The sequence below is a fragment of the Lolium rigidum genome, chromosome 1, assembly GCF_022539505.1.
Source record: "Lolium rigidum isolate FL_2022 chromosome 1, APGP_CSIRO_Lrig_0.1, whole genome shotgun sequence".
Classification (NCBI taxonomy): Eukaryota; Viridiplantae; Streptophyta; class Magnoliopsida; order Poales; family Poaceae; genus Lolium; species Lolium rigidum.
Window position 1 is genome coordinate 220,154,639 of NC_061508.1, and position 18,736 is coordinate 220,173,374.

General features: G+C 40.4%; 1 long non-coding RNA gene across 4 annotated transcripts; it reads left to right on the forward strand.

Annotated features, from left to right (window-relative positions):
* Nucleotides 1–10,674: 10,674 nt before the first annotated feature.
* LOC124690373 lies at nucleotides 10,675–17,099 on the forward strand. Of its 4 annotated transcripts, none has more exons than XR_006998777.1 (5): nucleotides 10,675–10,922; nucleotides 11,081–11,139; nucleotides 11,226–11,303; nucleotides 11,410–16,443; nucleotides 16,791–17,099. It is a non-coding gene; the product is annotated as an uncharacterized LOC124690373 (long non-coding RNA). The 4 variants fall into 4 exon arrangements; XR_006998778.1 differs by lacking the exon at nucleotides 16,791–17,099 and having other exon boundaries at nucleotides 11,410–16,195; nucleotides 16,306–16,504; XR_006998779.1 differs by lacking the exon at nucleotides 16,791–17,099 and having other exon boundaries at nucleotides 11,410–11,993; nucleotides 12,100–16,504.
* The last annotated feature ends 1,637 nt before the right edge of the window (nucleotides 17,100–18,736 follow it).

Genomic DNA, 18,736 nt, shown 5'->3' on the forward strand with positions numbered 1-18,736 from the left:
GGTGACGGAGGCGATCTCCTGAATCCCCCGAGATGGGATTGGCGGCGGCGGCGTCTCTGGAAGGTTTTCCGTATCGTGGCTCTCGGTACTGGGGGTTTCGCGACGAAGGCTTTAAGTAGGCGGAAGGGCAGGTCAGGAGGCGTCACTAGGGGCCCACACAGTAGGCCGGCGCGGCCAGGGCTTGGGCCGCGCCGCCCTGTTGTGTCGCCACCTCGTGGCCCCACTTCTTGATCCTTTCGGTCTTCTGGAAGCTGCGTGGAAAAATAGGACCCTGGGCGTTGATTTCGTCCAATTCCGAGAATATTTCCTTACTAGGATTTCTGAAACCAAAAACAGCAGAAAACGACAGAATCGGCTCTTCGGCATCTCGTCAATAGGTTAGTGCCGGAAAATGCATAAATATGACATGTGTATAAAACATGTGAGTATCATCATAAAAGTAGCATGGAACATAAGAAATTATAGATACGTTTGGGACGTATCATGGCTCTCGGTAATAGGGTTTTAGCGACGGAGAGATTAAGTAGGCGGAAGGGCAGAGTCAGGAGGCGCGCGAGGGGCCCACACCATAGGCCGTCGCGGGCCCCATCCAGGCCGCGCCGCCCTATGGTTTGGCCGCCTCGTGGCCCCACTTCGTATGCTCTTCGGTCTTCTGGAAGCTCCGTGGAAAAATAAGACTCTGGGCGTTGATTTCGTCCAATTCCGAGAATATTTCCTTTGTAGGATTTCTGAAACCAAAAACAGCGCAAAACAGGAACTGACGCTTCGGCATCTTGTCAATAGGTTAGTGCCGGAAAATGCATATAAATGATGTATTGTGTGTATAAAACATGTGAGTATTGTCATAAAAGTAGCATGGAACATAAGAAATTATAGATACGTTTGAGACGTATCACCTTCCAGTCCTTTAACATTCAAACTCTCATAGAAGACTCATACATGAGTAGGTAGCTAGTATCTTTAGTTGACCATAGGATAGAGTGGAAGTGGGTTAGGTCTTCGCTTCTTAGCTTTAACACCTTACGAGTGGCAGGGGTTCTTTCCCTTTGGAGCATAATAGCATTTGGTGTGGCTCGAGGTACTTCTTAGTTTTAGCCCTTTCTTTGACATCATCATAATAGCCGACTCATTGGGTTCTATCTCTTTTTCTCTTTTCTCTTTTTTTTTTACTTTTTTCTTTCTTTTTTTATTTTTATTTTCTTTCTAAGTGGTGGCTCGTTGGTTCAAAGGCTAGCAAGAGATTGGTTGGTCAACTAAAGATAATATCAGCCAACTTATGTATGCTTCAACGACGAGGTTCACCATTTAAAAGACAGGACTATCACAAAAGATCAACCTTCATATTTTAAAGACACATTGGAATATAGTTATTCATCATTGAATATGTGCCAAGTATTCAATAACAATCATAATGGGATACATAGACTTTTATTCAAAGCTACTATCTATCTATCAAGTATAAGTAATGTTCCTCAATAATATCTCATTTGCATCAAATATAGCGAGGATGACACAAAGATAGTAAACATCTAATATCACTTCCCCAAGTATTAATTAAACTATGCACACGTATTTGCTATGGATAAAGTGCATACATAATATAGCAAAGGTGTCATATATACCCTTTTTTATCAATTCCCACATAAGCATGTAAATTATTTTCATTAGGATTTTTAAGAATAGGATAATTTACTTCACTCTCTCTTTTATAATAATTCAATGCATTTTTTAATTATGTTAATATTTATTTCAAAGCAAAACTAGACATAAAACTAATAAAGGACGCTCCAAGTTTTTGCGAAAATTCTATGTTGCTCAAAAAACAAAGTTTAAAAGTGTGCAAAACCGAGAGTTTTGATATATGTCCGGTGGGGTGCCTTGGGCATCCCCAATCTTATGGTAATCACCATTCTTGGATTGCTGTTGGTGTGGTGTTCCTCCACTCTCTCTAAAAAAAATCAACACAAAACTTTCTCCCCATTCTTTTCTATGGGGTGACATCAGTGGTACAAGGCTAATATGCTTGTTGCTATTTTCTTCATAAATAAAATTATTTATTAATGAACCATAGATCAAATAATGTCCTAATAATTCTATTATATCAAAAGTTTCAAGCCAAAATCATTTTGATACTTCAAAGAACGATTCCAACATGAAGAGATAGAATATGTCCAGATTTTTAGCTGCAACTAAACTGAATTTTTTAGATCACTTAGACATGTCAGGGATTTTATCTATTTTTTTGCATATATAGGATGAAAAGTTTCAGACACTTTGAATTTATCAAGATTTTAGGAGTTACCAAGAAAATCATAAAAATCGTGCAGTAAAAAGTGCAGCGCGGAAATCAGCAACTCCAATTTTGTTTCACAACTTTTAACTTCCAAATGGGTAAACCTTGGCACTTTATCTCAGAAACCAGAGAGTAAACTAACAAGAAACTATCTTGCAACATCAAGCATGGAAAAACTAAAAACAATCAAAGATAAATAAAACATGATCCCTGCAAACATTGAAAGAGATCATGAACATAAACTAGAATATGAGTTTAAAATGATTTACTTGAGATATTTAAAGAAGAGGGACATGTATGGGCATCCCCAAGATTATTATCTTGCTATTTCTGGTCCTATACTTCTTCCTCATCATATCATGTTACTCATCTCAAACAAAGAAATAGTTTCATCTCCACGATACTCCAATGCCTACAAAATAGTTAGTTCTCCAAACAAATGATATGATAATTTTTACCAACATGGATACTATAGTAATTAATGGTAACCATTTTATTCAAGAATCTAACATATATATAAATGAAACACTCTTTTTTTTATTGTAGGAAGAGTTTTAATGATGTAGACTTTGCAATGGTTCTGTTGGCATGAACAACACATGCCGAAGGTCGACCCCAACTTATACATTGCTCATCCTTCTCATTTAATCTTTCATAGTTTATTTTACCTTTATTAAAACTTATGAACTAATTACTAGGTAATAATAAGTAAAGTTATTTTAAAATTTAATAAGGACATAAAGGTGTGCTCAAATTAAATCTTATTTGAAAGCATATGGAGCACACCACAAGAATTGATACCATTAACTTTTAAGTCTAACTCTCTTCCTATGCATTGGCATTTTATATCCGAATAAATAACAGAAAATTAATGGTAGCCAATCCATATAATTACCAGTAGCTTACATTTTAAATAATATGGAAACATAAAGAGGGCTTTATCTCCTCCTCTTTCATAATATTTGCAAGCATTAAAAGTAGACTCAACAACATAGTTGTGAACAGAATCACCACATAAAGATAAATCATCTAATGAGCTTATGGTATCATCTATTTCTTTTACATCATCATGATCCTCCCATAAATTAGACAAACTTATATCACATAGAGGATCATCATCAATATTATAAGAAGGGGTGTTCATAGGAATTTGTGTGTTACCATTGTTGGGAGTTGGAGATGGGTAGTTACTTCATTCTTCCTCCACTTGTTATCATCTTCTTTGGGTTGCATGGGCATCCCCAAGCTTATGATTTTGTCATCCTCCTTCTCTTGTTCTTCCTTGGAACTCTCAAAATGATTTCTTGCATTCAAAATATTATTAGGCAAGGGAATATTCAAGCTTCTAACACAGTTATCTAGCAAATCCTTCAGATATTTGTGAGACTCACGAGAAGTCTCCATGGCATATTTCATTATCTAATATTTTTTAGGGTTTTAATTTTATATGCAAGGTACTGAAAGTAAACTAGCAATGCAAGCAAGAATAGAAGCCTAGCGCTACACTCCCCAACAATGGTGCCAGAAAAGTATCTTGATTACCCCGAAGTGGATGAGACCATCATAGTACAATCCGATAAGTATTTTAGTGTCAAACCCACGAGGAGCTAAAGGTAAACTATCTATTCTCTTAAGCCCTATAACCTAGCAAATTGCTACTTCATTTGTGTGGTTGCCATATAATTAGTGAAGCACAAAGATAGTCTTTTTTAGTTTCTTCTAGAGAGGAGCCATAGGTAGGTGTAGCCATAAACATGAGCAATTACACTACTAGTGCTTGATCCCAAGGATAATTAAGAACAAACAAGAAAATTAAGACATAAAGTCCAACCACCATTGTAACTATGAATTAATACTGCATGAATCTAAGAATTGGAACATGGTTTCTGTCAAGCTCCAGATGTCCCTCCTCCTACCATCATGCAACAGTAACAACCTCATGCATTCTCCAACATATGTGTGCACTCATATATCAGTACAAAAGATCATCATAAAAGATAACAAATACTTATTTTCAACCATCACAAATTATCTCACAATTTCCATGAACAAGTCACTACTCAAACAAAGACATGGGGACACAAAATATCATGGGAAAGTGATAGATTGCAATACACATCATGTTTGCCAAGAGATTACAATGGGGAATGATGGAGAGTTGCTGTAGATGGTGATGGAGATGATGATGTTGATGAAGATAACCACACCGGAGGAGGGGGGAGTCCACCGGAGGCGATACCGGCAGCGTTTCCCCATCCAATCTCCGCCGTCGGCGGCTTGCTTACTCTTTGTTTATGTGTTTTTTATCTCTGCCGTTGTAGCCTCGACGAAACCCTGGTGGTCATATATATATAGGGGTTTTTATGTCAAACAAAGTCCATGGACACAAGATTGAGGCTGATCGGATGGTCGAGGGGGAAACGAGCATAGGCCGCGCGCCCTAAGGGGGTGGGCGCGCCACCTGCTCTAGTTTGTAACCACTTTACCCCCTGGTGTCCCACTTTTTTTCATTTTGTTCGTCTCGAAAATTCCAAAGCGTGCCCCCTGACCTTGCCCTTTTTCGAGTCTCGTAGCTTCTGGAAAATCAAAAACACTAAAAAGAGGTGTTTTCTCCTAGAAAGAGTTAGAACCGGAGGAGAGAGGATTGTTTAAATAATATAAAACATGCAAATAACATTATATAAGATGAAAATATGTGGTAATATGTGGCAATAAAATGCAAAGTTCATGTATGCATTTTACATGCATCACATAGCTACAACAATCAAATAAAGATAACCGCTCCCACTCTAATAAGTAGTTTAAACCTAGGATCCATACCATCGAGCCAATTGACGAATATATTCACAAAGCTATGTGTTGGGTATAAAGTAGAACCTATCTAGATGGCTGACCATATAGATCTAGCAAATTTGCACAGGAAGAATATGTGCTTCATAGTCTTGTCGTGATGACAGAAGACACCATTTGTACTTCCCTGCCAATTGCATTTTGCTAGGTTATCTTTCATAAGATTTATCCCCGACGAAGATACCATGCAAACAATTTTGTTTTATGCGGTAACTTTATCTTGTAAATGTACTCATTATTATCAGTTGAAACATTAGATTTGATTAAATCCTTGTACATAGAATATACCGAGAATTTGGCACTTGTGTTGAGATTCCAATGAAATTCATCGGATCCCTGCGTCAATTGGACCGAATCCAAACGCAGTAACAAGGATTCCAAGATGCTTGGATAGGACCAATGAGATCAATTTCTTCTTAACGACACATTTGGTGGAGATATTTCAATCACTTTGGCGAGTGTATCGCCTTTGTGATGCACAATATTGTGTAAGGCCAGATATTGTTCTCAGAGTGTGGCATTGCCTAGACATTTATCCTCCTAAAACCAAATTTCTGATCCATCTCTGATATATAAAGACCCATATGAGAAGAACTTCTTCATTGTCATAAGGATAGCCCAGCAGTGTGAGTCATCAGGCGTCCAACAAACATGTGACAACGCACATGAGTCAACATACTTTCTTCCAAGAAGGGTTTGCCAAATCCCCTCTTCCGCAAGAAGCTTGAAGAGCCATTTATCAAGGAGGGCCCTATTCTTGACCTCAAGGCCATGAATTCCAAGTTCTTCTTGGTCTTTGAGGTGGCAAACCACACTTCACTTAGACAAAAAAAAAATCTTCTTTTCTCACTATCAGGATGCCAAAAGAATCTTGGCCGGAAATAATTCAATGGTTTTAACACTCCTTTTTGAAAGTTGGAAGAATGAAATCATATACAATACCATATTACTTAGTATTGAATTAATGAGAATCAATCTTCCTCCTAAGGATAGTAATTTGCTTTTCCCGTTAGATAATTTAATTTGTAGTCGCTCCTCCGCCATTTTCTATTTAGCGTTTGTAAGCCTCCAATAATAAACCGGAATACCCAAGTACTTAATAAAAATCTAGCCTTTCCTGCAGCCAACATACATGGCAACATCATATTGAGCCTCGCCAAAACAAAACAACCGGGCGAACCACATGGTCAGCCAGAGAGTTCACCTCTCATGGCACATGGGTACTTTTTGCTGCACTCCGGGCCTTTGACCTTACAAGCCTATTTTTTGTTGCTCCCCAATACATAAACTTTAGTCACTCCGGTTCAAATTAATCGGCGCAGCTACTTACTATGTCTAGTATAAGTGTATTTGTAAACTACACCAATTAATTTGGATCCCACAGAGTATATTGATTCAATCACGTAAAAGCTTTTGTCTTTTCGGAAAGAAGTTGATAACCTTCCTTGGGTGGATGTGCTCACGTATGTGAAGCCCATTCAGTAACCAGCCATCACTCCATGTGCTTTATGTTGCGCTGAAAGTAATTAGTCATCAAAAATCCGTTTCATTGCGGAAGCCGCCTTAGTTCCTACTATTTTCTAATCCGTAACGAACCAGCAATGTCACAGGCGCCGGTGCGCCGCGGCCCCATATCATTTAGCCATTTAGCTCAGGTTTCTCATCTTTTCGGAAAAGAAGCTCAGGTTTCTCATCATTGGATGCAACGCATGGGAGGAGCGACTCCATGCATTCTGGCCAATTTTCTACTACCCCTGATCCTTAAAGTTTTCGAAAAGTTAAATTATATATAGTTTGATCAAATTTATAGAAAAAAACAGTAACATATATAATACCAAATTAATACCATTGCATTATGAAATGTATTTTCATATAATATCTATATAGTATTATAGTTGTTGATAAAAAAAATTCTAAAATTTGCTCACATATTGTACTGTTGTCTAACTTTTAAAAAGAATTCAGGCTTTTTTGTGAGGAACTAAGGGAGTAGAAGTTATCGCTCATAGTCCTTCGTATCACTCGTTGTTTAGATCCTAATTTATTAAACCGGTGTTGGCTGTTCCAGTGCTTCCATTATGCTTCGATCAGATAACTTCAAAAGAGTCCAGAACCAGAGGAGGTCAGCAGATGATAGATTATGGTCTTACGTATACCTCTACTTTGGAGGAAACGTTAGCTGAAGCAACTGAATATCTAATTAATTAAGGAAGAGAAAAGGAAACAACCGACTGTTATTATTTGCAGGCTGCGTGAAATGTAACTAAAGGCTACAGCGAGCAAGTGGTAAAACCACCCATATCTATGATGGATGGAGTATAGATATATGAGCCGGAGATGACTCGAAAGGAGGTCGCCGGCCATGCAAGGTTTTCTATTGTCCAACTTTTATTTACTATTTCCAAGCGATCCCAGCGGCATCGATTTCCATTACCATCTAATTGTCCAACTTAAAGCACAAAGGCCTTTTACGGCGATATAAGCCATCGGATCAGCTGATCCAAGGGTCCAAATTTACTAATCCTACGACGCTTGGTGAGTACTATATTTGTTAATGTTGCTCAAAATAGGTAGATGTGATTCATTAGTCCAGCTGCTTGCTTATGGCTCCTCTGATTCATAGAATTTTGAAGAGATTTTCATAGGATCAAGATCCGAAGAAAGTTTTCCAGTTGAAGTTATTCAAAAGCTTTCGCGCAGTGGTGCCAATGCTTGCGGGTGTTGTGATGTGTGTGTGTTGGGGGGGGGGGGGGGGGGGGGGGGTCTCGTTGTGGGTTGTTGTCACCTTCCCCGCATCATGCCTCCGGGTGAAAACCTATGACCCTCTAGCTCTCGACAATGGTGGTGTGATGAGTTGTTACCTACTTGGGGGCATCATCGTGGAGCTCCAATAACTCTTGGTCTAGCTCCATTGTCATTGGTGGGTAAGTTTGGATTCTGTCTCAAGCCACTTTCAATGTTGGCATGGGGCATGCTCGGCAGCCCCTATATTATACATGTGACTTAGTTATCACCACCCTCCATCCTAGTTGTGTGCTAGCAGGATCGACGCTCCACGGCCTGGAGCAAGATGTTAAGCTTCATGCACTAGCCACTTGAACCAAAAGTTCGAACTAATGGAAAGGGTTAGGCAATCTACATATACATTTCACAACACCCCCACTCGCGTGTGACGGGAGAAGAGAAAGTAAACACGTGAAAGAAGAAGAGCACACTGAAACAGGGCATCAGCGGTGGCTAAAGAGGGGGTGCAACACGCGAGACCTGGGGCTCTAATACCATGTTAAGCTTAATGCACTAGCCAATTGAACCAAAAGTCCGAACTGATGGAAAGGACTAGGCAATTCACATATACACATCAACACCCCCTCGCACGTGTGACGGGAAGACGAGAAGACAAGTCAACACGTGTAGAGAGGCAAAGAGGCAGCGCCGGGACCACACGCCACACGGCAAGAGGCTGCGGGGGAATTTAGAATAAATTGTGAAAGTCAGGACTCGAACTCGAGACCTGGGGCTTTGATACCATGTTAAGCTTCATGCACTAGCCACTTATAAACCAAAAGTCCGAACTGATGGAAAGGGCTAGGCAATCTACTTGTACACTTCAACACCCCCTCTCACATGTGACGGGAAGACGAGAAGACAAGTCAACACGTGTAGAGAGGCAAAGAGGCAGCGGCGGCGGCCGGGCGCGGGACGGCAGGGTGCCGGGGCGGGCGGCGGCTGCGACTGCGAGGATTTTAGAATAAATTGTGAACGCCAGGATTTGAACTCGAGACCTGGGGCTCTGATACCATGTTAAGCTTCATGCACTAGCCACTTGAACCAGGCTAGGCAATCTACTTTATACACGTCAACACAAGACACATATGACCTTCTCCAGCGGCGACTTGGTGGGTATGGTGCGACGATGTCCGGTGGTTTCCCAAGGAGGTGTGGTGACTTCTCTAGTTAGTAGTCTTCGGGTGTGGCTACTCATGTCTTTGTTGTTTTACCTTTGATCTGTTGTGTAAGAGGTTTTTTCATCACTTTGTATTGGTTTGACCATATGACTTTATGTATAATGATTAAAAAATAAAGCCATTTGATTCATAGGATCATATCCCATACACATATTGTAGTGGAAATTTCATAGAAAAAAAAACATAAACATATGCATAATGGATTTTCTTCACCACAACTAGAGTGAATTTCGCTTATCATGGGATTGAGTTAAACATGGGCATCCAATTCTATATGTTTTCAATTGTACACTTTTCTTATCATATGGATCAAACAAGAGAACGTACCCTAGAAAGATATGGACAAAAATATCCTAGCGGGGAAAAGAAAAAAATGTATGCACTACTTACCAAATCGACTGTAGATCTGCTCCCTTGTAGCACTAGTAAAATGCACCGTGAACATCGGGGTAATAGATACCAAATTTTACTTAGGGTCGCCGTTCACCCCCTTGTAGTTACGCACTCCCCTATTCCAAAATGATTGAAGTTCTAGGTTTGTCATAAGTTAAATTATCTTAAAATTGACCAAGTTTCTCGAAGAACACATCACCATCTATCTCATCAAGTTAGTTCTATTAGATTCATCATATTATATACCTTCATATTATACATATCCAATATTTTACATATTCACACATTTTTTATGGAAGTTTGAATTAACGCAAACCTAAAACTTTGATTATTTTGAAACTGCGGAAGTAACTTATAGACAGTCGGTGCCTTCTCCAAGAGGGCAAAAAGATTCAATTATTTGAATAATCACGAGAGTAAAACCGCACTGAAATTTGATTCCGATCCTTAATTATCTCCATCAGTTGTCTAGCAGTACTACCACTAGTGAAAGTTGAATCTTTGCTGAGATTAAGAAACTCTGACAATAATGCATCACATCGATTCCTTCGCCTAGGAGAAACGTTAACATGATGGTATCGTCATTCCCATCACACTTCTCCGTAGTAGTAAAAAAATAACGACAGTCGACAATGGCCAATGGGTGATCCATGTCTCCACCAGACCTCCTATACATACAGTAATCTAAAGGTGTATATGATGCCCCCCATAGGGGGTCTCACAGCGCTTTGGATTTTCGGCCGTCAGATCGAGCTGACGTGGAGCGATCTTCGCCGTCGATTTCGTCCAGGGCGCGAGGCCCTCCCACGAACCCGCTTTTTATCCATGGGTCATGTGAAAGCCCGCCCCGGCCCGGCAACACGCACGCAGGACGCAACCCTCGTCCTCGCCAATCCCGCTCGAGCCTCCTTCCCCAATCCTCTCTCCCCTTCCTCTCCCAATCCCCTGCTCTCTTCTCTCTCAATCCCCATCGTCCTCTCATAGCTGCTACAGCCACCCCTCTCCTCAAGCGCAGCACAGCCTGTAGATGCGCGCCGTGTTGTTACCGAAGTAGCAGCTGGCGGCCGGATGGGAAAAGCGCAGCCTGCTGCTTGCCCCGGCGCTCGCCCCGGCGACGCGCCATTCCAGAGAAGTGGGCGGCGACCGACGGGAGCAGCGCAGTCTGCTGCTCTCACCGTCACCGCACGCCGTGCCGTCGCAGGTAGGAACTCCGCCCGTCATGCACATCTCCGCTTCCTACTGCCACCACTCCCTCCTTCTCAGTTCGAGCTCCATCATCTGCGTCCCCAAGGCAACCGCACGCCGGCCGTGCCGCTCCCAATGCCGCCTCTAGCTGTCTCCATAGTCGGCCGATTGGGGCGCTCACCAATGGCACTCGCCGGCCGCCGCTTCAGGGATGGAGACGAGGACGACATCCCGAGGTACGGAGCCACCGATTTGCCGGCTGCCATCCCCCATATTTATATCCCATTCTCTATGCTCTCTCATCCTATTCACCCCTAATGGGAGGAGGACCATGGCAACAAGGTCTTCCCCAAGTTCTGTCCACTACCCGAACAGTAACCCTCCTTGTTTTCAGACAGAAGGAGGTCTTCGACGGCGCTGGGTCGAGATCTTTCTCCCTGGTCGAATGGCAAGGTGGATCTGCCGGTGCTGAACATGATTGGTGTTTTGATTTAGGTTAGTTGTATGATATGCTTATGAGGCATGGGATTCCATTGCAGGATATCAAGTGGTGGTGACGTGAGGCAGGAAGCAATGTACATGGTGAACCTGTTGTCAAGGAACCCCGCTGCTGCTAGGTTTGTATATGGGTCAGCAACGGTTTGTTTAGTTGAAATTTTCAGGGGCTTTTTTGGGCTATGAACTATGATTACTTCACACCATTGCACTCTTGTTTTATTACAGTGTTTCTTAGAAGAGCAGACCAGTGAGGATGCATACCGGAGCAACGACGTAGATGAGGTTCTACAGAAGATTAGGCCCTAATATGTTGGTGCTGGTTTGTCATTCATCTCTATTATTTTGGTTCAGTTGTGCTATGGAAGATCTATGGAATATTAGGCCCTGATGTTGATGGCGTACAAGTAACAGTCTGGATTTTGGTCAAGGTTTCTCATGAGGTTGCAGCACGAATAGTCTGATTTGTTTTAGCCATGCACTTTAGCTCATGAAGGCTGAACTAGATGTGTATTTTTTGTTGGATGTTTGAGGTCTAGCATTCTGTACCTGGAGGAAATAAGACGAGGCATGTGTTTTAGTTTCGATGAAACTATCAGAGCTGAACTGTAACACATATCAGGTTGTAAATCATAGAAGCTATGAGAGCCGAACTGTAATAAGATGAGGCATGTGTTACAGTTTGTGGGTATTAGATAAATAAATTTGCAGTGCAGGTTGTAAATCATCTAGAGCAGAATGTATTGGATGATATTTAGTAGTAATAGCATAGTAAAGTTGGCCAACAAATGATCCTTTGCATCAATCTTCAGGTATTTCTTGTTTCTACGGTCTGGATTTTTTTTGTGATTTTACCATGTATACTAAGTTGTGTCTCTGAATTTAGCTATGTTGATTGTTTTTCTTTCCTCTTTTTAGAATATTGGGACAGTGATCCTATTTTGGCTCCCATCAACTAATATTCAGCAGTTACCCTTGCTTTCTCTGATCATTTCCTCAAGATCTTCAGGCTTTTATTGGTTGTCAGTTTGTTACGTTGAAGTAGGCTGTTTGGGTTTGTGCCTACCCTATTGTGTGAATCCAAGCACCACCAAGGCAGTAAGGTACATCTATATGTTTTCTCTCCTCTATGCAGGCAGATTATTTTTTATCAGAAAAAAATAGCAATGGTTTATATGCATACTGGTATATGCTTGCAGGTTCAAGGAAAGCATATCAGTTATTGTAGTTCATAGGGTAAAGCTTTAATTGGTTGTAGTTGTTCGGATTTCTGAATTGTTGCAACACTTCATGCTGCCGTTTGCTTATTGGCAATTGGTGTTCTTATTTCTCCCGCCATGTGCTGATTATATTCAATACTTGTTGTGTCATCGGAGAAGCATGTATTTATATCCTGAACATCATCATTCTAAGAAGTGTAGCCTGTAAGTGCCGCAGAATTTGATTTTATTGTGTTTTTGCGATGTTACCTATATCAAGAGTTGCAAGCACGAGTACCATCTCAAAGCATATGCTATTCAATTTATTTACTGTAAGTCTGCTACATGGTACTATCATCTTCTGCTGGCTACTAGATACATCCCAGTAACTAGGCCCCCTTATTATATTTTTCTTGTGTCATTTGTGTATTCCTAGACTGTCTGGTGTCCTGATCAACAGATTAAGAACTGCCACTGGTATAAATATTAAATAGTCAGCTTATTTTAGTAGTTCTCCTGTGAAATTCATACCGGCTCCTTTTAATATAATGGTTTGCCTATATGCAACCAGGTAAGAGCACTCTTGTGCAGCCATGGGAATTCCTCTTTTGCTGATTCCTGGGGGTTCATAGTTCGTTAGTAAATTGAAGGTTATTATGTGCCTAGGATTTGTCTGGTTTTCATCCAGCTAATGCGGTCCCGACTTCAGGATGTTGATGTGTGAGTTAGGTAGTGTTTAAGAACATATCTTGGGTAAACAAGTGCAAATAGATCTGTTTCCAATTATTTTCCATTGGTAGGTACAAGGGAAATTTGTGTTGTGCCAGTTCAAAGATTATGTGTTCTGCAGGTTATAAGCCTCCGCTGTCTGTCATAGGCCTGCCTTAGAATGACTTTATTCACCAACTCTAATGACAGTGGTTTAAATTCCCTTGGTGAAGCTTGACTGAAGATGTTATCCTTGATCAGGGCAGTTCTTCAGGCACTGGCACTCAGCTTTCTGATGCTTGAACCTCTACTGACATAGATGCTTCCCTGGTAAGTATCTAGAAGCCATTCCTCTTTGCCATTACCGTTTGTCTTGTTGTTCTGTTATTTGATTAAGTATATTGTTTGTATGTTAGTAGTAAGTATGTAGAGTAGAGTCAAACCACATCAGGCCATCGGCATTGGTTTTGGCTTCTAAAATACATTTGTTCTATCTCCATGCGCTCCTACGTCCTGCACTGCATTTTTAGTTGCCAAATATTTATTTATAACATGTTTCTTTTATCTCCATGTGCTGCTACGTCCTGCACTGCTATGGCGGCGCCCGGTTTGAGCCGCACTGCTGCAACGGAAGACATCAGCTTGCCGGCGGCTGGCTGTAGCATTGCCCAATGCTGCCACACCTTTTTTCTTCCCGTTGAACTGAATCGTGCCTCATCTACTTTGAAATAGAGTCCTGTTGTGTGTTGGATATTTTACAGAGCTTCTGTCTACATCCATTGGATCTGGACTAGAGCTTCACTTGCCAAGGTGAGATGCATTAGCTCTGGTCATGCCTATTGCTAATGTTTATTTAGCAAAAAAAGACACCTGAAACTGTCGTAAGAAAAAGTGGATTTCCTTCCTAGCTTAAGTTCAGTCGTACCTTCAGTTACGTTTCTACTTGTGAGAACCTTCTTCACCTCTTGAATCTTGATAGGACAATACATATTCATCATTAGATCATTTTGAGGTCTACTTTGTTTCCTTTGATCCTTCCAAATGGAAAAAAAGAAAGCTAAAACATGCCCACTTATGAGTACTTAACTTTCTATGAACAATTCAAGTTTTAGGAGAGATGCATGAGAGGAAAATAGAGGTAATCTTTCTAATTTACTTTTTAGGTTCACATGGAATGCATTTTTACCTTGTTCGTACACAAACCTAATATTTGTATTTTCTTCTGCAACTTCTTCTTAGGGTGAGCAATTTTCAACAATATGGATTATAAACCTTGCAGAGTCACATCAGCTTATTAGATAGTTATCAAGGCTTGCTGAGTTAAGATATTGAGTTGGTTTGCTATGATAGTTATCCTATGTATTGAGTTCTCCTGGCATCAAGTTACTTTATTGTGCAGTCACAAGTTTGCGCATAGTACTGCATTTTATGACTTCTGTGAAATAGGTAGTTCCGCTAATAGCATTCTGAAAATAAGAAGAAAATACTTCTACTCCATCCGTCTAAAAATAAGTGTCTCAATTTTATCTAGATACAGATGTATCTCACGGAGGGAGTAATAGTTATAGTGATTGTATTGGTTGCACTCATTCTGTCTTTTCATTTTCTCTCTAACGTGCTAGCTGCAGCAGTTCCATATCCTAAGAAAATATGCTTACTTAAGGATTAGGATGCTCTCTAAAAACTGAAGTAGGTTTAGTATTGAACTTGCTTCACTTGATGCTATGCGTTTGTGTAAAACATGGCGTAATGATTCAGGGATTTGGCTGCTTATTAGTGTTCTTCTGTACCATTTCTTCACGTTTGCGTAGGGTATGCAATAATTATATTCCGCTAGCTTCAGATTTGCAGATGGTTTCAGGTTTACTTAGTTGACTTACTTGCGGCCAATTAGAAGAAATTAGTGTGTTTTAGGAGGAAGTATACTTTGCAGGTGCACGAGGTAGGACATTTTCTCTCTTTTGTTTATAAAGCCTATGGTATTGAGATTCTCGGAGGTCAGTGCTTGACTCTATTTTGCTCTGGAAGAATCAAATCCATCTGTGTGAAGCTAGGCATGTCTCTCATATATGTTAAATACGTGTACATGGTATCTTGTGTTCTATTCTCTCTTGCCCACAGTTTCCTATATCTTTGTAATAAGGATAGAATCTGCTGGTGTCATTTAGTAATAGGATAGTGGGATAGATCAAATGAAAAATATGTTCGGTTTCCCCCTGCATTCTGTACGCCACGTATATCTACCAAATGAGACTCACCTTTGTGTATAATATTTTGTTTGAAAGAAGAGATAATTCAGTCCTGAAATAAGCGTTGGAAAATTTATGTTATGCTTTCACTTCAGGTTTTCTTCTATCTGCTGGGTTTTATAGTACTAATATTAAATAATAATGAGTTCCACTGCATGGTATCATGTGTTGTTGCCCAGTCAATTATGATTTATGAGTAGAGAAACTGTGACCATTTACTCTTACACATTTTGTATTTTTAACATTCCTCTTCAATTATGAGTATCGAGGCTAAGAGTTTTGAACATGTCAAATATGCTGCAAATTACACTATTAGAATTTTTTTCAAGTATCTTCAGAAATAAAATTTGTATTATCTTATTTGTCATGTTGAGGTCAAGTAGGTTTTCCTATAAATCACACGGTCTTTGTGTAACCACACGCAATGAAAAATAAGTTTGTGAAGTATTCTCTTTCAAAAAAATTCCTGCTTAACGCATGTTCTGTTATCTGATCATGTGCAATGTGTGTTATCTCAACCTTTGCACTCTGTTGCATTTTCACGAGCATGCGCAGTCTTGGGTTCATAGACCTTCTTGGTTAGAATTAATTCCAACACATTTGCCCATATATACTGTTGTAGGTCACTCCAAACGTAGTTAGGAATTCCTTATAAAAGATTACTTGACCGTATGCTACAGAAATTTGGTGTTTCAAAGGCTGAGTGCCGTCATGAATTATGCAACGATGGTTGAGTTCGTGTGACTTTTTTAACACCTCTACATTTCCGCTGGAAGACGCCGCTGTGTACAAATCGATATCTGAAGTCCCACCAAAGATTATGAAGTAGCAGAAGATACTACATGTGCCAAAGACTAAGTAAGATTTTCTACCGCTCATATCAGACAAAGACCTAGGTAATATTTACTTTCTTTCATTTGTTCATCTTTGTCCATGAACAAAACCATCCTTCCACGGCCTTCCTGAAGGGAGTTAGCACACAAGGACGTGAGAGACAAACAAAGGCAGCTCATCTGAAGGCAGCTTCGCTGAGCCATGACCGTGGCGGTGGTGCACCCCTCTTCCCAAGCTGATTCCAAGAGCAGAACAAATCTCTTTTCGTTTAGGTGCTTCTGTTTAATTTACCCATTCAATGGATATTTAGTTTTTTCATAAGTATGATTAATTGTTCTGGTGAGAAAACTATGAGCCTTGGGCTGTATATGCAGCACTGTGTTTCTTGTCAGGTTGAGATTTTCATTTGGGTGTGATGTGTTGATAACTTGTACATCTTTTGCACAAATACTTTCCAAGCATCTATTGTTACCACTCTTCTTTCTGTATTGTACGGCCAATTGATGAAGATTTATCATTGATTTACTATTGCCTAACTTTCCTATATGTAACTTTAATTGTTATGCCTTCTTCTGTCTGAACGCACCAAAATAATATTTGTACCACTTCATGGTTACAGGTTCATGGAGACGGTTGAGGTCCCAGCCAGCGTCATGTTGAGAGCTATGCTGAAGAAACTGAACCTTACAAGCCCCAAATACGAACACCGTGCTATTTGAGCTGAGTCTGAACCAAAGATTGTTTATCCACCCTTCTGTGCAACTCCTCGAACGTTTAGTGCAGTTTTACTCATTCTTGGGCTACCCAGGGGCACTTTGGAGGAAGCATCAAATGTTCTTTGCTTACTGCTGCTTATTCATAATTAGCCCTTTCATAATCTAGTGGTATACAAGATGTGTATCTTCTTGCTATATGGTTGTCCGATTCTCTAAAAAATGCTTTTCACGGGATCGTGCGTCAAGGCGCACATCTAAATCTAGTTAAAAATAACAGCAGCGGATGATGAAGCTCCCTCGGACCACCCTTGTCTTTATAAACCGTAGTTACGCCCGGTGTGTGTGCGCGCACATTAGAGTTGGACTAATCAGGCGTTCCATCTCAGTGAAGTGAATATACATTTCAGCCTAGATCAGATACTCCAAATGGCAGCTCCTGCGGCGCCGTTTCTCCGCAACAACAACAACGACAACGACCAGTTGGAGCGGCGGCTCCACTTCCACGCCGCGGTGTACGTTCTGCTCGGCGCCTCCTTCTTCCTACGCGCCGCCCTTCCTCGCCTGGCCGACAGCCACCTCGCCGTTGGTTTCCTGATGTGGGCGGCGGCCGTGACGCTCGCGGTGCTCTCCTTCCGCCTCCGCCGGTTCCCCGTGGCGGCCATGGCGGCGGCTCGCCTCGCTCAGGTAGCACTCAGGGCCTTCTTCTGATCCAAGTATGGCTGACGGCGAAGCTGCATCACCGGTTAACTGTTGTCTGGTTGACTTGTAGAATAATCAAATTTCTGGTGCAGTGTAAGCTTATCTGGGCATGAATGTGGCGGAAACAAATGAATTATCCATATAAGTTGGAACTATTGTAGTCCCTCCGATAAATAATACTTGTCACTAAAACGAGTGAATGGACACAATAAAAATGTATTTACATACATGTGATTCAGCCACAAGTATTATAAATGGGGGTAGTAAAACCAATCGTACATATCCATTAGCGTAAATATGGAGTTGCTAGTCTTGATTTTGCATGGTTTAAGAGGGTATATTTGAGAAGTTAGTATGCAATCACAATGGCTTTGTAAAACTTTAACAACATTCGAGAGTCAGATATATAAGAGGTTCAATTTGTCTGGATTCCATGAACTCACAACTTTCATATTGGTATAGATAGCGGAAATTCACTTTTGATTCTAAGTGTGCATATGCTCCCACGGAGTAAAAGATACTTATTTTAGATGTGAAAAAATACATAATTTTTTTTGTACATATCCATATTCTATGCGCGCATGTTAAGTTTCGTGAAAAACTGAGAATTTTATGAAAAAATAAAAAGCAATGTATCACGAAATATTAACACATTTTCTATATACGTGAGACTTAGGACAAACCTAGAATTCGATATTTTTGCTACCAAGGACGTAACTTATAGACGGTCACTGTCTTCTCCAAGGAAAAAAGATTCAGTCATTTGAATAATCATGAGAGTAAAATCGTGCTGAAATTTAGTTTCGGTGCTTAATTATCTACCTCCAGTTGTCTAGCAGTACCACACCACCACTCAACAAATGAAAGTTGCATCTTTGCTGAGGTTAAGAAAAGTATGTACTAGTATATTTTGTACTACCTCCATCCCAAGGCTTAAGGCCTATATTTTTTTCAGAAAGTCAAACTATATTAAATTTGTTTTATAAAAAATCATTAACATGTCAAATACAAATTAATATTATTAGATAGATAATGAAATATATTTTCATGTGCTATCTACAAAATATCATATTTATTGACTTGAATTGACTTTTCCAGAAAAATATAAATCTTAAGCCTTGGGATAGAGGTAGTATAAAGAACTAGAGAC